Source organism: Macaca nemestrina, chromosome 17, assembly GCF_043159975.1.
Source record: "Macaca nemestrina isolate mMacNem1 chromosome 17, mMacNem.hap1, whole genome shotgun sequence".
In the NCBI taxonomy this organism is placed as follows: domain Eukaryota; kingdom Metazoa; phylum Chordata; class Mammalia; order Primates; family Cercopithecidae; genus Macaca; species Macaca nemestrina.
Genome location: NC_092141.1, coordinates 37,973,313 through 37,995,132, shown reverse-complemented (window position 1 = coordinate 37,995,132; position 21,820 = coordinate 37,973,313). Strand labels below are relative to the sequence as shown.

At 41.4% G+C, this 21,820-nt stretch overlaps 1 long non-coding RNA gene and 1 other non-coding gene across 2 annotated transcripts in view; one reads left to right on the top strand and one right to left on the bottom strand.

Moving 5' to 3' along the window:
• Positions 1-110: 110 nt before the first annotated feature.
• Positions 111-21,820, top strand: part of LOC139359523 (uncharacterized) — a 37,406-nt gene continuing 15,696 nt past the window's right edge. Inside the window, exon 1 of the long non-coding RNA XR_011615574.1 lies at positions 111-188. This is a non-coding gene — a long non-coding RNA (uncharacterized lncRNA). The remainder of the gene's footprint in view (positions 189-21,820) is intronic.
• Positions 13,765-13,871, bottom strand: LOC139359698 (U6 spliceosomal RNA). Its single transcript, XR_011616056.1, has one exon. It is a non-coding gene; the product is annotated as a U6 spliceosomal RNA (small nuclear RNA).

The window sequence follows — 21,820 nt, the reverse complement described above, 5'->3', positions numbered from 1 at the left end:
CCCTGTCTCAAAAAAAAAAAAAAAAAATTGTTGGCTTCCTTAAGTTTCCGTTGGTGGACCGCATGTATTACTGTTATGGAAAACATTCCATTTCAACGGCTTTCCCTCCCCATGTGCTACATACTAAATCAGTGCAACGGTTTACTTCCGCTTGGAGAAAATGAAGATAGCAGAGAAGGAAAGGAAAGGTAAGATATTTTGTTTGTTTGTTTCTGAATGTTGAGTTATTTTTGTGAAAAACATAGTAAACTGTTAGGCCTAAAATAGAGAGGCATTAATACTTATCTGTTTATACTAGATTCCATTTTTGGGGGTGAAAGGGAAAGGATGACGCACTTTTGTTGTTCATTCAAAACTATGAAGAGACTCCATGCATCTACTTTCAAGGTCACTGGGGTCACTCAGTTCCTCAGATTATGTATCCTCTGCCAAAAATGTTTATAAATATTCTCTTTTGTCCTAGGTCATATAAAAGTGTGTCTGGAGTAAATAACAGACAAACTGACCTATTTTTGAAAGAACATGACCACCTTCAAAAGTAGGTATTATTGAATGTACGTGCATGATGTGGTTTTCCGTGTTTATTTTGTATTATTTATTTATTTATTTATTTTTTTTGAGACGGAGTCTCGCTCTGTTACCCAGGCTGGAGTGCAGTGGCCGGATCTCAGCTCACTGCAACCTCCGCCTCCCGGATTCACGCCATTCTCCTGCCTCAGCCTCCTGAGTAGCTGGGACTACAGGCGCTTGCCACCTCGCCCGGCTAGATTTTTGTATTTTTTAGTAGAGACGGGGTTTCACCGTGTTAGCCAGGATGGTCTCGATCTGCTGACCTCGTGATCCGCCCGTCTCGGCCTCCCAAAGTGCTGGGATTACAGGCTTGAGCCACCGCGCCCTGCCGGTTTTCCGTGTTTATTGATTCATTGACTTATGTAACAAACATTTTATGATGTTTATTATAGTAAGTGCTTTATCCATGCTAATTCATTCTGTTCTCCTAATGAGTCTTTTCAATAGAAAAGGAATTGCAACTGTTCCCACCATAATGAGAAAAGATCCTGTGCTAATCAGTTGTTACCTTAACATGTTTTTTATTGCCTTAATGTGCTCTTTTCCCTAGCAAGTCTTGCTCTAAAGCTTTTGTCCAATACTACAGGTTATTCGTTAAAAAATCATGCTGATAATGACTTATGTTTGAATGGCCTGTTACCACTTATATATGAAGAAGCCATATAAAGAGACATTAGGTCATATATCAAATTCTAAAAAGGTTTTATTTTTCAAGATTTCAGAAGAAAGTACTTAAATACTTGGATGAAGTAGATATAGTTTTGAAAATAAGCCACCATAGTCTGTTTCTTTATTTTTCTACTTTTCTCTGAAATGTACAGGTTTCTTTGCTCTTGACTTTGTGTTTTGTTGTAGAAACTAAGGATCAGAAAATTACTTATCTCTGTGGACTTAGCCTATAAGCACTTGAGCAGCTTGTATCCGTGAGAGTTAAGTGTTAGGAATTATGTTGCTACTTGCTACTGAATGTCATAAATTAGTCGTGTCTCATGGGCTTAACATACTGTTCAATTTACTTTTCTTTAAAAATCACCACTTTAAGTATAAGCTGTTGAAATCAAAACACAGAAGGATCCAGAGCTTTTTAGAAGCCTGGGTGCTCCTAGCGTTGAAACTAGTTTTCTGAATCTGTTGGATGTTATTGGTTCGCACCAGGGGGCAGTCTGTTCTAGAGCATGTTTAGTTTGTGGTATTCGTAGCTTTGGTAGTTCTCTTTGTGTTTGACAAAGACCACTGTGAAAAGAATTTTGCGTTGTATCCAAAATTATATTAATCTATTCTTGGGGAACACAGTAATTTAGGGGATAGAATATTCTAATAGCACAAAATACAGATTAGGTTGCATCAGTATCTCTATATTTATTGCTTCAAAAGACACAGTTAGAAATGTAGTAGTTGACTTTGACCAGAATGATTCGATGCTGAGAAGAGTCTACCAGTTATATTAGACACACAAATATTATTTATTTCATGACTTCAGAACACATCCCATATTAAAACTTATGTATGAATTTTGCAGAAAGTTTTGCATTTGCTTTAATTATTCAAAGTAAATCCTTGAGGAGTTTAATATCATTCATTTTACAGGAGAATGAAGCAATTCAAGTATACACATCTTTAATAATTTGTTTAGGCTATAAACATGCTGAGAAGACGGAAATCAAAAGGTGTTTTTCCAAAATCTTAGATCAAAGTATAAAGTCTCAGACAATTTTACATACAATATTCTTTATATATATTATATACTTTATATACATTTCTTTCAACATTCTTGTGAAGAAGTTTGTGTGTGCCAAACCTATACAGTGAGAAACTGAGATAGGATGAAACTGAATGGAATGAGAGCTTCAATATATATATACTTCCAATATATACACTTTACATATATTATATACTTTATATACATTTCTTTCAACATTCTTGTGAAGAAGTTTGTGTGTGCCAAATCTATACAGAGAAAAACTGAGATCGGATGAAACTGAATGGAATGAGAGCGTCTGATGAATTAGAGTTGTTGATTGTGAAAACCAGGGCTTAGTCATTGCTCTCAATATTGAGTACACCAGCTTCCAAATAAATTTTTTTCTTTTTCCTTTTTTTTTTTTTTTTTTTGGAGACAGTCTTGCTCTGTTGCCCAGGTTGGAGTGCAGTGGTGCGATATAGGCTCACTGCAACCTCCGCCTCCCAGGTTCAAGCAATTCTCTTGCCTCAGCCTCCCGAGTAGCTGGGACTACAGGTGCCTGCCACCATACCCAGCTAATTTTTGTATTTTTGGTAGAGATGGGGTTTCACCATATTGTCAAGGCTGGTCTTAAACTGCTGACCTTGTGATCCACCCACCTCAGCATCCCAAAGTGATGGGATTACAGGCGTGAGCCACCAGCCCAGCCTCCAAATACTTTTTGTAGTCAATTTTTTTGAAATTAAAAATACTTGCTAGGTAGCAAGATAATATTAAAATTATTAGTAAAATATGGTTACAAAGTAATGTGAAAAACTAGTTTTTCAATGTTACTGTATTTCATTTGCTAAGTGCTTTGAGGAAGAAGTGGGAAGATTTTTTTGAAATAAGTTTTTTGAAATAACAAAAGCTCTAAATGTGCTTTTGTCGTAGTGCTCATTTTAAAAAGCATAGATAGTTCAACAACATAAAAAGAAAAATTTAAATGACACATTACTACAAATTCTCTAACATCTTTTACTCTTCAGTAGATTGCAAGCCTTTTCCCAGGTAATCTGATTTTTGTTGTTGTTGTTTTTAAACATATGGTGTGGCCGGGCGCGGTGGCTCATGCCTGTAATCCCAGCACTTTGGGAGGCCGAGACGGGCGGATCACGAGGTCAGGAGATCAAGACCATCCTGGCTAACACGGTGAAACCCCGTCTCTACTAAAAAATACAAAAAACTAGCCGGGCGAGGTGGCGGGCGCCTGTAGTCCCAGCTACTGGGAAGGCTGAGGCAGGAGAATGGGGTAAACCTGGGAGGCGGAGGTTGCAGTGAGCTGAGATCCGGCCACTGCACTCCAGCCTGGGTGACAGAGCGAGACTCCGTCTCAAAAAACATAAATGTGTATATATATATGCATATATATATATACGTATACACATATATATGGTGCATATATTGCATAATACAGAGAAACTATAAATTATGCAACCACTTCCCTAATGTTGGCCTTTTGTATTATTTTCTGTTTTTATTATTATACACAGTAAAGCCTTTGTGTGTATCCATCATTATTTTGATACGTTCCTAAATTAGAATTGCAGGATTAAAAAACACACTCATTCGCAGTTTTTTCTATAATATTGCCAAATTTCCAAGTTTGATATTTTGCGGTAGGATCAGACTGTTTATGGCAAGAACTATGTTTAAGCTTATGCTTCTTCATAAATCTTCTTTCATGATAATGTAAATTTTTACTTGTTCCAAAAGTACATATTTTCGCTTGGAAAAAGAGTAGATCAATTATTGTCAATGAATGCCAGACTTTAACACACACACACATACACATACACACACAGATAGAGAGAGAGAGAGATAATTAACTTTGTAATGAATTGTTTTTACCAGTTCTCCTTAATACTCTTTTTATCTGAAAATGGATGTTTTTAGGTTTTAGCAGTTTGTGTTATGGAAGACAGAAATTTCTTTTCCTACAAGGTGAATAAGATAACTTTCATTTTTGGCTTGCTTTCCCTGAGTCTCAGGCAGAAGAAAATACTGACTTTGAATTAGTGTCAAGCTTGTAGCTATTTGTTTTTCACGGGCTTGTTGATACATTTTTAGAAAGTTTTTGGTTGCTGTTTCGGTTAATTTCTCTTCCTTTCTACAATTGTTGTCTTTCAGTACTCCCTGATGTTTTTCGTCTTGAAGAAGTAGCTAGTTAATTTTAAAGTTCTTCTCCTCACCCCAAGAACTTCTGCCTTTATAATTGTTTCTCTCTTCATATTTATTTTATACAAGATATGTGGCTGATTATATTGTTTCTGTCTGTACAGATGGAGAGTTAAGGAATAAAGAGGACAGACTAGATTACCTCAAACACTGAAATGCTATGATTTGTCCCAAGTCATACATGCATTATCTGACCAGACATATGTGCTTTTTCTCCAGAAGCATTTTGTCATTTTTAATAAAATAGGTCTTCTGAATTTACCTTAATGAAGCTGACAACTTTCAGAGGTTTTCAGTTGTGAAGAGAAACTTGGATAAGGAGATAACTGACACAAACAGAAAAAGCCTCGTCTCTTCTGGATTCCTTTAATGCCAGTGGTCATCACCAGCTGTAGATCAGCCACCCTTTACCCGGGCTGGGACCTCCACCTTCTCATCTACAGGTGTATCACCTCAGAAATCTTCTGCATCTCACTGTCACCCAACACATTTTCTCCTTCCAGGCCTCTGCAGTCTCACAAGTTTGTCTGTAGTTTTCTTCTTATAACCTACCCTGCTACCCTAGCCCACCTGGATCTCACAGGAGATTAACTGAAATCCTCCCAACATTGGGCCTTTCCTGTGCCCGTCTTCCTGCTGTACCCTGGTAAAATGCCAGCCCAATCCAGTCTGTTGTTCCACTTCTGTATCTGAGGGCTAAAGAAAAAGCAACTAGTCATACAGATGAACCCTGTTTTAAAGTAACTGTTAAATCTTTTCAACCTCATCTGAGTGCTCAGCTTTGCCTGATGCCTTTTCCTTGCCCAACCCTGTTTAGTTCTCTCATTCTCTTCAACATCTTTACCCAATCTCCTTCCCCCTCTTGACCTTCCTGTCTCTTCACTTGATACTGAGGTTCTTAGCTCCTACTTCATTGAGAATGTTAAGGTTTTGCTCTCTTCCATAAATTGACCTATAGGAGTATCCTTCACCCCTTTCCTATGGTTTTTAGGGGATGGAGTATTTTCCTGAGAGGGCCAATACATCCATCGGATGCTTGTCTCTATCCCCATTTGCTACGTAAGTATTTGACTTCAGCCATCCGGCACGCTGGCTCTGTCTCTGGTTTACACCTGCTGTCTCTGTGTCAGCACTCACTTCCGCTTTAGCCCATTGACTTCTTCCCTCACAACACTACTGAACTTGTCAATAGGCACATGAGTGATCCCCTGCATGCCAAGTCTCACTGTCATTTTTCTTCGTGCTGTTTGTCTGCTGCTCTGCCTGACTTGATATTATAATCTCCTTTCCTGAAACCCTAGGCTACTGTAGCACAACACTTTACTGGTTCTCCACTTACCTTCCTTACTTCTCTTTTGCTTTTTTTTCCCAGGTCCCTCCAGATGTGGCCTAGGAATCCTTTTAAACACAGTGCTCCAGGCAGAAATTAGTTGGAATTACTTCATAAGATGCAGTTTATTTGCTATTCACCCTTGTATTTCAGCTCCATTATTTGTCCTTGATACGCCTGTCTATGAAAACACTTTCTCCTTCCCAGAGATGGCAGCTAACAAGACCTAGCGAAGAGAAATGGGAATTTTCATTCACAATTTCATAGGGAAAGCAATTGGTAAGATTATTTTACTGCCAAGGGTAATAAAATTAATGAGAGAGTTGAAGAAAGAGGCACGAATTCTGAAACTGTCTAGAACCATCTAAGAGGTAAAGCTGAGGCGTTTTATCCATACTTGCAGGCTGTGATTGTTTCATAGAAGTACCCTCTGATTTATGGGCATGTCATTGATCACAACTAGAATTACAGATTGGGCACATTAAGCACATCAGCGTAAAAATCCTTGACATTTTGGACGGGTGCGGTGGCTCACGCCTGTAATCTCAGCACTTGGGGATGCCGAGGTGGGCAGATCACGAGGTCAGGAGTTCGAGACCAGCCTGACCAACACGGTGAAACCCCATCTCTATTAAAAATACAAAAATTAGCCAGGTGTGGTGGCACGTGCCTGCAATCCCAGCTACTTGGGAGGCTGCGGCAGGAGAATCTCTTGAACCCGGGAGTCAGAGGTTGCAGTGAGCCAAGATATCACACCACTGCACTCCAGCCTGGGCAACAGAGGGAGACTCTGTCTGGGGGAAAAAAAAAAAAAAAAAAAAGCCTTGACATTTTAAAAATACCTCTGGCAGGGTTTCAGTGTAGTCATAATATTTAAAATATTACCACGATTTGTCAGTTTCTTACGTATAATTTTGTTTAGTCACATGCGTGATAAGAACATATAGACTTCTTGCTGGGGGCATTGGCTCATGCCTGTAATGCCTGTAATCCCCACTACTCAGGAGGCCGAGTCGGGAGGATTGCTTCAGGTCAGGACTTTGAGACTAGCCTGAACAATATAGCAAGACTCTGTCTCCTACAAAAAACATAATCATAAATAGATTTCTTGGTTTGTAGGGTTAACTTTTAATATTTTCCTCCCATTAATTTGCCCCCCCTCTTTTTCTTTTTTTTTTTTTGAGATGGAGTCTGGCTGTGTCACCCAGGCTGGAGTGCAGTGGCATGATCTCGGCTCACTGCAACCTCTGCCTCTCGGGTTCAAGTGATTCTCCTGACTCAGCCTCCTGAGTAGCTGGGACTATAGGCATGTGTCACCACGCTGACTAATTTTTTGTATTTTTTTTAGTAGAGTTGGGGCTTCACCATGTTAGCTAGGATGGTCTCCATCTCCTGACCTCGTGATATGCCCACCTCGGCCTTCCTAAGTGCTGGGATTACAGGCGTGAGCCACCGCCCTCGGTCTAATTTGCCACTTTTATCTGACTAACATACCTTAACTTTTTCCTTGGATTGGTGATATAGTGAAATGATTAGGGCAGGGTTTTGAAGCCAGAGAAATTTGGGTTCATATCCTGGTGTGGGCTGTAGATTTTGGGGGCAGTGGACTTAAATCCTCTGACTTTCCAGTTACTTTTATTTATTTTGTTTTTACTTTTTGAGACGGAGTCTCCCTCTGCCGTCCGGGCTGGAGTGCAGCCGCGCGATCTCGGCTCCCTGCAAGCTCCGCCCCTCGGGTTCACGCCATTCTCCTGCCTCAGCCTCCCGAGTAGCTGGGACTACAGGCGCCCGCCACCATGCCTGGCTAATTCATTTTTGTATTTTTAGTAGAGACGGGGTTTCACCGTGTTAGCCAGAGTGATCTTGATCTCCTGACCTCGCGATCCGCCCTCCTCAGCCTCCCAAAGTGCTGGGATTACAGACAGGCTTGAGCCACCGCGCCCGGCATCCAGTGACTTTTAAGTGGGTAAAATAACCCTTACTTTGGGGAATGTTGCAAAGATTAGAGAGGATGTATGTAAAATGTTTACCTATTCCAGTGCTTGGTATGTAGTAGACGAATTCTAACATTACACTGAGCTATTTTGCCCACTGTGGATTTAGAATAGAAAAGTATACTCATTCATTAGAATTGCACACCTAGAGCTAAGTGACTCCAGCCCTGTGGAAACCTTCAATGCCAAAATGGCATGTAGGACTAGATAGACGAATGTCACCTGTCCCTGTCTATTAAAACTCACTGTATTGGGCCGAGGACATCGCTTGGCGGATGAGTAAGCCTCACCCATCTGGACAGCAGCATTTATACTTCAACGTTACTTTTATCTTCATATTTGCTGCTTGTTGTTATTTATGTGGTAACTAGCATGAATGATTCACATACACACATATATATTCTCTGTCTTGTTGTGAAATATTACACCAAGGAGAAAACACCATTGTGCAGTTAGTGACACTAAAGTAGCCCCAGACACAGTGCTCTTCAGTGGAAACATGGGAAGTTTACAGAAGAAGCTCTGTGTCATAGCGATAGCCGTAAACTTTGGAATATGCAAAGATCTTGAAGTGTATCTCTCACCTGTACCAGGGATTTTTGTACAGTACAGAATTGCATTTTGAGCTTATGAGAACTGGTAGCATTGGATTATTTCACTTTATGTCTATCACTCCGTTCATGGGGTATTTTCAGATTTCATGTCAAGGCTCCATTTGGTTCAGATGGTACAATTGTCTGCCATGTTGAAATAGGTGGCAACGCAAATTAATATTATCCTGAAACAAGACTTTATTTTATTTTTTTATTTTTAAAATTTTTAAAAATTATAGCTTAAATTCTGGGATACATGTGCAGAACATGCAGGTTTGTTACACAGGTATACATGTGCCATGGTGGTTTGCTGCACCTATCAACCTGCCATCTAGGTTTTAAGCCCCGCATGCATTAAGTATTTGTCCTAATGCTATCCCTCCCCTTGCCCGCCGTCCCCTGACAGGCCCTGGTGTGTGATGTTCCCCTCCCTGTGTCCATGTGTTCTCATCGTTCAACTCCCACTCATGAGTGAGAACATGCGGTGTTTGTTTTCTGTTCCTGTGTTAGTTTGCCGAGATGATGGTTTCCAGCTTCATCCATGTCCCCGAAAATGAGATGAACTCATTCCTTTTTATGGCTGCCTAGTATTCCATGGTGTACGTGTGCCACATTTTCTTTATCCAGTCTATCCTTCATGGGCATTTGGGTTGGTTCCAAGTTTTGGTATTGTAAATAGTGCTGCAATAAACACATGTGTACATGTGTCCTTATAGTAGAATGATTTACAATTCTTTGGGCGTATACCTAGTAATGGGACTGCTGGGTCAAATGGTATTTCTGGTTCTAAAAGTCTTATAATATCCTCTAAAGCAGATTTCAAAATACAACATCCATGAGTCCGCAGGAGACCTGCTCACAGACGGCATCTGTAATTTACAGGAAGATGACACTGACACTGGCTTAACCATGCACTTAGCACACCACAGTTACAGTGAAAACCCAATTTTGTGCCAAAAGTGGGAAATAAATGGAGGCCTAAGTGTTTGCTTTAGGAGACTTTATTTGATTCATGTAAAGAGAAAATGGTTTTATTACATGTAAAATAAGATTTAAAGTGGTCACTGTGAGGAATCACCACACTGTCTTCCACAATGATTGAACTCATTTACACTCCCACCAATGGTGTAAAAGCGTGCCTGTATCTCCACATCCTTTCCAGCATCTGTTGTTTCCTGACTTATTAATGATCCCCATTCTAACTGGCATGAGATGGTATCTCATTGTGGTTTTGATTTGCATTTCTCTAATGAGCAGTGATGATGGGCTTTTTTTCATGTGTTTGTTGACCGCATAAATATCTTCTTTTGAGAAGTGTCTGTTCATATCTTTCACCCTCTTTTTGTTGGGTTTTTCTTTCTTGTAAATTTGTTTAAATTCTTTGAGGATTCTGGATATTAGATGTTTGTCAGATGGATAGACTGCGAACATTTTCTCCCATTCTATTGGTTGCCTGTTCACTCTGATGATAGTTTTTTTTTGCTGTGCAGAAGCCCTTTAGTTTAAGGTTTTTTTTAATATTTGTGTAATAATGTCCAGGTTTATCAAGCAGAATGATCTACATAGGAGCTTTTATGCAGAACTCATTGTTCTTCACTTCGAGCTTGTTAGTCCCGTAGTAAAGTCAAATCCATCTTCAGTTGCTACGTGCCTTTGTTACACAGTTAAACTTGAGTTGGAGATGCTCTGCCGGAGGGAGGAATTTTCACTCCCCAGATGTGTTTGTGTAATATAATGTATTTTCCCCCTTTCCCCTGTGGAAACTTTGTGGAAGATTATTTCAGTGTTAACCCTGATGGATATTTTAGTAATCGAACAAGTGTCTGTTACTCCTTTTTCATTTATTTATCAAACACTAATTGGGTGCCTTCTGGGTGCCAGACACTGCACTAGACTCTGGGGAGTCAAAGGTGAATCACACTTAGTCTCTACCCCCTGGGAATTCATTCTGGTGAGAGAAATTGAAAACAAACCATTATGATCCTATGGGATATTTTTTAAAGTACGAAATGAGATAACGTGTGTGAAAAACTTTGTAAGCTTTACACATTTAAGATTTTTTTCTCCAGTGCATAGCATGATGCCTGACATATTTTAATTGCTCTTTATACCCTTGAATGAACTGGTGAAGGGCCAAGAGTTATGAGAGCATAATACTAGAGTGGAGACGGATTCGTTCCGCCTGATGGACAGGTGGGATGCGGAGGCTTCTAAGAATATCACTTTTGAACCGGCCTTGGAAATATAAGTTATTTATTTTAAGAATCGAGAAAAGAGATTCTGGGGGGGCAGCTGTCAGTCGTTAAAGTGCCTGGATTAAGATGAACCACATATCTACAGGCTTATACAGTTTACAAGACGCTTTTGTTTACCGTATCTCTTTTGAGCCTTATGACAGGTGCATGAGGTGAGTTCATACAACCAAGAGAAGCCTTGACCAGAACCTGGGTTCTAGGGTGTAAGAGACAGCATCTGGCCAGTTTATTCTGTACAGTTTCACGAATGTTATGATTGCTAATATTATTGTATTTCTGTTTGTGAAAGCATGGTTTTCTGAGTTACAAGTATATGAAAGACAAATGTATACATGTAATAAAATGTATAGTTTTGATTTTTGTTTTTTTCTTTTTCTTTTTTTTTTTTTTTTTTGTGGCAGAGTCTCGCTCGGTCCCAGGCTGAGTGCAGTGATGTGATCTTGGCGCACTGTAATCTCCGCCTCTGAGGTTCAAGTTATTTTCCTGCCTCAGCCTCCCAAGGAGCTGGGATTACAGGTGTGCACCACTATGCCTGCCTAATTTTTGTATTTTTAGTAGAGAGGGGGTTTCACCATATTGGCCAGGCTGGCTTCGAACTCCTGACCTCATGATCTGCCAACCTCGACCTCCCAAAGTGATGGGATTTTAGACATGAGCCACTGCGCCCAGTCATAATTTCCTTTTTATTTCTGTAATGCAGGTTAGTTTGTATTGATACATGAGGAGGTTGTTTCCAGAGGTTTCAGAAACAAGCTAGAAAATGCTTCCATAATATTTCATAGATTCTTTATGATTCAAGCAGTGTTTGAGGATTTTCAGTCCATTTAAAGCATTTATCTAACGAACACTAAGTAGAAACTATCAGCTCTACATTCTCTTGTAAGCTTTCTTTTTCTGTTATAGTTGAGCAACTTTGTTGACATTTTTATTTTTATTTTTATTTTTATTTTATTATTATTATTTTTTTGAGACGGAGTCTCCCTCTGTCACCCAGGCTGGAGTGCAGTGGTGCGATCTCAGCTTACTGCAAGCTCTGCCTCCCGGGTTCATGCCATTCTCCTGCCTCAGCCTCCTGAGTAGCTGGTATTACAGGCGCCCGCCACCACGCCCAGCTAGTTTTTTTTGTAGTTTTAGTAGAGACGGGGTTTCACTGTGTTAGCCAGGATGGTCTTGATGACCTGACCTCGTGATCCACCCACCTCGACCTCCGAAAGTGCTGGGATTACAGGTGTGACCCACCATATCTGGCCCAGTTGTAGCTCTTATGTTTAGATCTTTGATCCATTTTGAGTCAATTTTTGTGTGTGGTGTAAGGTAAGTGTCCACCTACATTCTTTTGCATGTAGATAATCCAGTTTTCCCAGCATTATTTGTTGAAAAGACTCTTTCCCACTGAATGATCCTGACACTTTTTTGAAAATCACTTCACCATGTCAGCGAGAGTTTATTTCTGAACTCTCTGTTCTCTTTCAGTGCTCTGTGTTTCTGCCAATACAACACTGTTTGTTATTTTATTTATTTATTTTTTTTGAGGTGGAGTTTCACTCTTGTTGCTCACGTTGGAGTGTAGTGGCCTGATTTTGGCTCACTGCAACCTCTGCCTCCTGGGTTCAAGTGATTCTCCTTCCTCAGCCTCCCTAGTAGCTGAGATTACAGGCATGCGCCACCACACCCAGCTAATTTGGTATTTTTGGTAGAGACGGGGTTTCTCCATGTTGGTCAGGCTGGTCTTGAACACCCGACCTCAGGTTCCTGGTGCTTCCTATTGCACCATCTTCCCAGAATCCTCTCCCTTCCTGTTGTGCTTTTATAGCCACGCCTGCTTTCCTCCTGCTGCCAGACTTAGTCATAACCACTAATGTATTCTTCATTTTGGTAATTTTGTTATCTCAAGGATGTTACATACACGGGATAATAGAAGTTGTAATTTTCCAGAGGCCAGGTGCGTGGCTTAGGCCTGTAATCCCAGCATATTGGGAGGCTGAGGTGGGTGGGTCACTTGAGGTCAGGAGTTCGAAACCAGCCTGGCCAACATGGTGAAACCCTGTCTCTACTGAAAATACAAAAATTAGCCAGCTGTGGTGGCGCTCACCTGAAATCCCAGCTGCTTGGGAGGCTGAGACATGAGAATTGCTTGAATCCAAGAGGCAGAGGTTGCAGTGAGCTGAGATTGTGCCTCTGCACTGCACCCTGGGTGACAGAGTGAGACTCGGTCTAAAACCAAAACCAAACAACATGTAACTTTCTGGGATTGAGTTTTTTACACTAGGTTTAATTCCTCGGAGATTCCTCCAGGTTGTTGCTTAATGTTTGTTACAGTTATACTGCATTTTGTTTAATTACTTATTTGCTGAAAGATAATCTCAGTTATTTCCACTTGTAGGTTATTGTGAATAAAACTGTTACAGCCGGGCGCGGTGGCTCACGCCTGTAATCCCAGCACTTTGGGAGGCCGAGGCGGGCGGATCACAAGGTCAGGAGATCGAGACCACGGTGAAATCCCGTCTCTACTAAAAATACAAAAAATTAGCCGGGCGCGGTTGTGGGCGCCTGTAGTCCCGGCTACTCTGGAGGTTGAGCCAGGAGAATGGCAGGAGCCCGGGAGGCGGAGCTTGCAGTGAGCCGAGATCGCGCCACTGCACTCCAGCCTGGGCGACAGAGCGAGACTCCGTCTCAAAAAAAAAAAAAAAAAAAAAAAAATTACACAGGTTTTCATGTGAACATAAGTCTTCATTTAGTAATTTTGATAGGTGGGTAGTGATCTCACTGTGTGTATTACTATTATTATTTTTGAGACAGGGTCTTGCTCTGTTACCTAGGCTTTGAAGGGCAATGTTGTGATCATGGCTCATTACCACCTTAACCCTCTGAGTAGCTGGGACTCTGGGTGTGTGCCACTACACCCAGCCAGTGTTTTTAAAATACGTTTCTGAGGAGATGGGGTCTTGCTATGTTGCTCAGGCCGATTTTGAACTTCTGAGCTCGAGCCATGCTCCAGACTGGTCTCCGAAAGTGATGGGATTACAGGCCACTACACATGCCTCATTGTGTTTTTAATATGTATTTACTTAGGGGCTAATGATATTGACCATCTTTTCAGGTGCTTATTTGGTATCTTTTAAAAAAAAATGCAGAACACTTTAAGAATTTGCATGTCATCACTGTGCAGGGAGCATGCTAATCTTCTCTGTATTGATTCAATTTTGGTATATGTGCTGCTGCGACAAGCAAACTAGTACCTTTATATATCTGCTGTTCATCACTTTTGGCTATTTTCTTTTTCTTTTTTTGATACGGAGTCTCCCCATCTCTACTTAAAAAAATACAAACATTAGCCGGGCATGGTGGCACATGCCTGTAGTCTCAGCTACTTGGGAGGTTGAGGCGGGAGAATTGCTTGAACCCAGGAAGCAGAGGTTGCAGTGAGCTGAGATCGCACCACTGTACTCCAGCCTGAGCGACAGAGTGAGACTGTCTGAAAAAAAAAAAGTATTCCACTCTTGGTGGGTGCAATGTTCTGTTAATATCCATGGATCCGGTTAGTTCATAGGGTTGAATTAAATATTCTTTCTGTGAATATATGTGTAGTTTTAACAGTCGTTACAGGGAAATATTGAAGTCTCTCTAGTGGATTTATGCATTTCTCCATTCTGTTCCATCAGGTTTTCTTTCACACATTTTGTAGTCCTGTTTTTTGGTGCATACATATTCAGGAATGTTATGTCCTTTTGGTGGATTGATCCTTCTCTCAATAAATAATTTCCTTCTTAGTCTCTAGTACTTTTTCTTTGCTCTGAAGTATACTGTTTCTGACATTGTCATCCAGTATTTCTTTAATTAATGTTTGCATCATATACCTTTTTAATTTTTTCTTTGCTTTCAACCTGCTTAGAGTGTTATATTCGCAGTAAATTTCTTGTACACAAAATAGTGTTAGGTTATGTTTTATTTCTTTTTCTTTTTTTTTTTTTTTTTTTTTTTTTGAGATGGAATCTTGCACTGTCACCTGGGCTGGAGTGCAATGGCATCATCTTGGTTCACTGCAACCTCTGCCTCCCGGGTTGAAGTGATTCTCCTGCCTCAGCCTCCTGAGTAGCTGGGATTACAGGTGCCTGGCACCATGCCTGGTTACTTTTTTATATTTTTAGTAGAGATGGGGTTTCACTATGTTGACCAAGCTGGTCTCGAACACTTGACCTCATGATCTGCCTTCCTCAGCCTCCCAAAGTGCTGGGATTACAGGTGTGAGCCACCGCGCCTGGCCTTTTTTTTTTTTTTTTTTTTTTTGAGACATGGTCTTCCTCTGTCACCCAGGCTGGACTGCAGTGGCACAATCGTGGTTTACTGCAGCCTGGACCTCCTGGGCTCAAACAATTCCCCCACCTCAGCCTCCCAAGTAGTTGGGACCACACATGTGCACCATCACACGTGACTAATTTTTTAATTATTTGTAAGGATGAGGTCTTGTTATGTTGCCCAGCCTGGTCTCGAACTCCTGGGCTCAAGAGACCCTCCTGTCATGGCCTCCCAAAGTGCTGGCATTACAGGCGTGAGCCACCATGCTTGGCTTTAGGTTTTTAAAATCCAGTTTGTCAATCTTTGTCTTTTTTTTTTTTTGAGACGGCGTATCACTCTGTCACTCAGGGTAAAGTACAGTGGTATGATCTTGGCTCACTGCAACCTCCACCTAGTGGATTCAAATGATTCTCCTGCCTCAGCCTCCAGAGTAGCTATTACAGGTGCCTACCACCATGCCTGGCTAAATTTTTTTTTTTTTTTGTACTTTTCGTAGAGACAGGTTTGTACCATGTTGGCCAGGCTGGTCTCGAACACCGAACCTCAAATGATCTGCCCTCCTTGGCCTCCCAAAGTGCTGGGATTACGGTCATGAGCCACCGCACGTGGCCAGTTTTTGTCTTTTATTTGCTGTATTTAGGTATTTGGGTCATTTACATAGTTACAGATGTTGTCAGAGTCCCTTTTTTTTTTTTTTTTTTTTGGGAGGGAGGATAAAGTCTTACTCTTGCCTAGGCTGGAGGGTAGTGGCTCAATCTTGGCCTACTGCAACCTCTGCCTCCCAGGTTCAAGCAGTTCTTGTGCCTCAGTCTCCCAACTAGCTGGGATTACAGGCATGTGCCACCACGCCCAGCTAATTTTTATATTTTTAGCAGAGATGGGGTTTCACCATGTTGGCCAGGCTGGTCTTGAATTCCCGGTCTTAGATGATTCACCCACCATGGCTTCCCAAAGTGCTAGAATTACAGGCCTCAGCCACCATGCCTCGTTTAAGTTTTTGTTTTTTGATTGTTCTTTTTCCTGCTTTCTTTTGGGTTACTTGAACATTTTTGGAATTCCGTTTTTCTTGCTGTATTTTTTTTTCTACCCCAATTCACTATGCCAAACCATATTTCTTTATTGTGTTTTATATCTGTTTATTTCAGTTCATTGATATTGTTTGGATATTTGTTCCACTGAAATTGTTTTTCTTCTTTTTTTGAGACAAAGTTTTGCCCTTGTTGCCCAGGCTGAAGTGCAATGGCACAATCTCGGCTCACCGCAACCTCCGCCTCCCAGGTTCAAGCGATTCTCCTGCCTCAGCCTCCTAAGTAGCTGGGATTACAGGCATGCGCCACCACACCGGCTAATTTTAGTAGAGACGGAGTTTGTCCATGTTGGTCAGGCTGTTCTCAAACTCCTGACCAGAGGTAATTCACCCACCTCGGCCTCCCAAAGTGATGGGATTACAGGCATGAGCCACCGTGTCTGGCCGAAACATTTTTTGGGGGAGGCTAAGATGGGTTAGTCACCTGGGGTCAGGGTTTGAAGCCAGCCTGGCCAACATGGCAAAAGCCCGTCTCTACTAAAAACACAAAAATTAGCCAGACATGATGGCAGCACCTGTAATCCCTGCTACTCAGGAGGCTGAGGCAGGAGAGTGGCTTGAACTTGGGAGATGAGCTGAGATAATGCCAGTGCACTCCAGCTTGGGCAGCAGAGCGAGACTCCATCTCAAAAAACAAAAAACAACCACGAACAAACAAAAAAAGGGTTTTTTCAGTTAATTCTGATGTATCTGTGAGATATTAGAAATAAGGTATATCAATGTTTGCATTTGTTTATTGCCTTTTTCCATTCAGTTTGAAATCTTCCCAAATCTTGGTATCTTTTTGGTATCACAAATAACTTTTGATTGAAACCTGCGCATTTTTGTGTTGTCATGAGACTATGCAGCTTAAACAACTGTTTTAACTAGTGTTCTCTTACACTGATCTAACAGGAGCAGAGTGTTGGTGCCACCTTTTTAAGCCAGGTTGGGGATAAAGCTCAGGTTTTCTACCTTGTTTATGTTGACATTTGAGGTAAACTCCCTTTTAGTTCCCTTTTTTTTTTTTTTTTGAGACGGAGTCTCGCTCTGTCACCCAGGCTGGAGTTCAGTGGCCAGGCTTCGCCTCCCAGGTTCACGCCATTCTCCTGCCTCAGCCTCTGGGGTACCTGGGACTACAGGCGCCCGCCGCCACGCCCAGCTAACTTTTTTGTATTTTTCCTAGAGATGGGGTTTCACTGTGTTAGCCAGGATGGTCTCCATCTCCTGACCTCGTGATCCGCCTGCCGCGGCCTCCCAAAGTGCTGGGATTACAGGCGTGAGCCACCGTGGCTGGCCTCCCTTTTAGTTCTTTGCAGAGTTGGGAGTCGTGGCTCCCACCTGCCTGATCTCCGTGGTGGTTGTGGCCTCATTTGTTACTGTGTGTAAGTGAAAGTTCTGACTCTCTCCTAGGTCTTCTCTGCTACCGCTCCAGTGGGAACAGGGAGGGATGCCCTATTACTGGCAGATGGTGGTGAAGGCCAGGCTTCCCCACGTTTCTCCACTGACACGGTGGGGAGTGGATGCTCATTAGCTAGCGTTTGGAATGAAAGTTCCAGTCCCCTGCTTAATTTGCTCTGACACCACCTGGTGGGAATCTAGGGTTGTTTTCATGACAGTCTCACGAGGGTGGATATCTAGGTTCCCATGCGATCATTGCTGGTATGGGTGGGGCTAGGTTTTCTGTGGTATTATGCTGGATTAGAGCAGTTCTTCAAAAGTTTTCTTTCTGGTGAACATCCCACTTTACTGGTAATTTGGTCCGGAGAGAGAAGGCCTTTGTTGGGGCTTCTTTTTTTTTTTTTTTTTGGAGACAGTCTCTCTCTATCGCCCAGACTGGAGTGCAGCGGCGCGATCTCTGCTCACTGCAACCTCCGCCTCCCGAGTTCAAGCGGTTCTCGTGCCTCAGCCTCCGGAGTAGCTGGGATTATAGGCGCCGGCCAACACGCCTGGCTAAATTTTATTTTTAGTGGAGACGGGATTTTGCCATATTGGCCAGGCTGGTCTCCAACTCCTGACCTCAGGTGATCCACCCGCCTCGGCCTCCCGAAGTGCTGGGATTATAGGCCTGAGCCACCGCGCCCGGCCCTGTTGGGGATTGTTTTGGTCTGTGCCCATCGGTGTTCCTGATGTACTCACTTCTTGCATTTCAGGAGTAGGATACATTAGTCAAGAAGAATACCCAGGGAATTTACTGCTCTACTGTGCCTTGTGTCTTGTGATCCTGAACTAATTGGCCTTCTCTCCACCTTTCAGAGAATGTTCGTTTCATTTATAATATTCACTTTTTAAATTTGTACTTAGTGGGAGGAATAGGGGAAAGTATGTCCGTTCCATACTCCCAGAAGTGTAAGTCTAACCTTTGATTTCATTGAGTGTGCCCTATTTTTCTGTTTGTTTCATTGACTTCTGCTCGATCTTTCTTTCTTTTGCTCTTCTAGTTTCTTAAGGAAAAGATGAAGTCACTGATTTCTAATATAGTCGTGTAATTGTATAAATTTATCTTTCAATTACTGCTTTAACTGTCTTAAAAATACTTGATATTTTTGTCTTTTTTTTACCCGTTGATTATTTTATTTAATTAATTTATTTATTTTATATTTTGAGACAGATTCTTGCTCTGTCGCTCAGGCTGGAGTGCAGCCGCGCGATCTTCCCTCACTGCAACCGCCACCTCCCGGGTTCAAGCAATTCTCTGCCTCAGCCTCCTGAGTAGCTGCGGTTCACAGGTGCCTGCTACCATGCCCGGCTAATTTTTGTAATTTTATTAGAGACGGGGTTTCCCCACCTTGGCCACACTGGTCTTGAACTCCTGACCTTGTGATCCACCTGCCTCGACCTCCCAAAGTGCTGGAATTACAGGCGTGAACCACTGCTCCCAGTCCCCACTGGTTATTTTAAAAGTATGTTTTGATTCCAAATATTGGGATTGTCTATTGATTTTTTTTTTCTGTCACTGATTTCTAAATTAATAACACAGTGGTAAGAAAAAAAAACTCGTGCTAAGACTTTAAACCTCTTAAATTTACCAAGAGTTGTTTTTCTGGTTCGAATATAGTATATCTTGTAAGTGTTCCAAATGCACTTGAACAGAATTTGTATTCTGGTAGTTTGTGCAGAGTATTCTATAGTTTCGTCAGTCTGGTTAATGATGTTATTCAAGCTTCTGTATCCTTACTGATTCTCTATCTATTGATCCTGTTATTATTATTATCATTCCTTTTCTTTGAACGTGATGTCGCTCTGTCACCTAGGCTGGAGTGCAGTGACATGCACAATCATAGCTCACTGAGCCTCCACCCCCTGGGCTCAAGTGATCCTCCCACCTCAGCCTCCCCAGTAGCTGGGTCTACAGCATATGCTACCACACCCAGCAAATTTTTTTTTTTTTTTTTTTTGAGATGGAATCTCGCTCTGTCGCCCAGGCTGGAGTGCAATGGCGCGATCTCTGCTCACTGCAACCTCCGCCTCCTGGGTTCAAGCGATTCTCCTACCTCAGCCTCCCGAGTAGCTAGGATTACTGTTGTGCGCCACCATGCCCAGCTAATTTTTGTATTTTTAGTAGAGACAGGGTTTCACCATTTTGGCCATGCTGGACTCAAATTCCTGAACTCAGGTGATCCGCCTGCCTCAGGCTCCCAAAGTGCTGAGATTACAGGTGTGAGCCAACATGTCCGGCTCACCCACTTAGCTTTTTAAAATCTTTTTGTAGAGACAGGGTCTCCCTGTGTTGCTCAGGTAGGTCTTGAACTCCTGTGCTCAAGCAATCCTGTCTCGGGCTCCCAAAGTTCAGGGATAACAGTTGTGATTCGCCACACCTGACCTGGTTCTATCACAGAGAAAGGTTTGTTGAAATTTTAAAATATAATTGTAGATTCTTTCATTTCTTCTTACAGTTCTTCCATTTTTGCTTTATTTATTTTTGAAGCCCTGTTATTAATAGGTAAATAAATGTTTAGGATTTGTGTGTGTTCTTGATGAATTAAACTCTCAATGTATATAAAATGATACTCTTTTTTCCTGATAAAATTTTTATTTTTGTCTACTTTACATGATAGTATTATAACGATTTCAACTTTCTTTTGATTTTGTAGTGTGTAATAAGGCCTTTTTCTTTGGCTGCATTAGAATGTTAATTTCTGGTTTTGGTCATGGTTTACCTTATTTTTTAGAGATGGGCTTTTACTCTATCGCCTGGGCTGGAGTGCAGTGTCACAATCATGGCTCACTATGGCCTCAACCTCCTCCTGCCTTAGCCTTCCCGAGTAGCTGGAAGGACCACAAGTGTGTGCCACTACCCGTGGCTAATTTTTTTTTGTGTGTGTGTTTTGTTTTATTTTTTTTTTGAGACGGAGTTTCCCTCTTGTTGCCCAGGCTGGAGTGCAGTGGCACAATCTCGGCTCACCGCAATCTCCGTCTCCCTGGTTCAAGCAATTCTCCTGCCTCAGTTTCCCAAGTAGCTGGGATTACAGGCATCGCCACCATGCCCATCTAATTTTGTATTTTTAGTAGAGAGAGGGTTTGTCCATGTTGGTCAGGCTGGTCTCGAACTCCTGACCTCAGGTGACCTGCTGGCCTCAGCCTCCCAAAGTGCTGGGATTACAGGTGTGATCCACAGGGCCAGGCCATTTTTCGTGTGTGTGTGTTTTTTTGTTTTTTTGGTTTTTTTTTTTTTGGTTTTTTGTTTTTTTGGTTTTTTTTAGAGACGGTGTTCTGCAATGTTGCCCACACTGGTCTCAAACTCCTGGCCTCAAGAGATTTTCCCACCTCAGCCTCCCAAAGTACTCGGATTACAGGCATGAGCCACTGTACTCAGCCACTTTTCTTCATGTTTCTAGTGACTGATAGTTGATTAATACAGCGCTGTGTTATATATGCTTATAATTTCCATCAAACATGAAAGTTTTTGGCCATGATTTCTAAAGATTTTTTTTTCTATATTATCTCCTGTTTTGTGGCTCTGGTTACAAGTATGTTTGGCCTCTTGAAGTTATTTCAATTATCACGTATTACATTTTTTAGTGTTTTTATTTCTGTGTTTCATTTAGGTTAGTAAGTTTGGTTTCAAGTGTTGTAAATTTCAAAGTGTATTTTTCATCTTAGACTGTAATTTTTCATCTTTAGAAGTTCATATTTTAAAAATATTTCATATTTTTACTTAATATGTTTGTTTCTTCTAGCCTTCTGATCACATGAAATATCATCATAATTGTTTTAAAGGACTTGTGTGCTAATTCTTTTTTCAGTTTCATTTCAAAATTGGTTTGTTTTTTGTTTTATTGTGGGGTGTAATTTCCTGCTTCTATGTGAGTCTTATAAATTTTGATTGACTTTTTAACCAGTGGGAATTTTACCTTGTTTTCTCGTTTCTCTAGTTTTGTTTGCCTTTTAAAAATATTTGTGGACTTTGTTCTGTGGTATTATTCAGTCACTTGAAAACAGTTTCTTTCTGTTGGGTCTTTTATGTTTTCTTTGATTGGACCAGGGCTGTGTTTAGGGTTAATTTTTTCCTCCTTCTGAAGCCTTTTCTTTCCTAGTACTCCGATGTCATATCTCCAATGTGATATAAATTACATCACATCATTTCCTTTTGGATTTTGGGTACGGGTACTGTTCACATCCTATGTCAGTTCTGGATGCTATTACCTCTAATTCTTTTGGGGGTTTCTCACCTTGCCCTTGGATAGTTCCTTTACATTGCAAGTGCTGATTTGTCATTCAACTAAAAGTTCTAGGGTGAGCCTTTGTAGATCTCTTCATTTCTCTCTCTCTCTCTCCAGCTCTCTACTCAGTGCTGGTCTCCCTTGTGAGCTCTAGG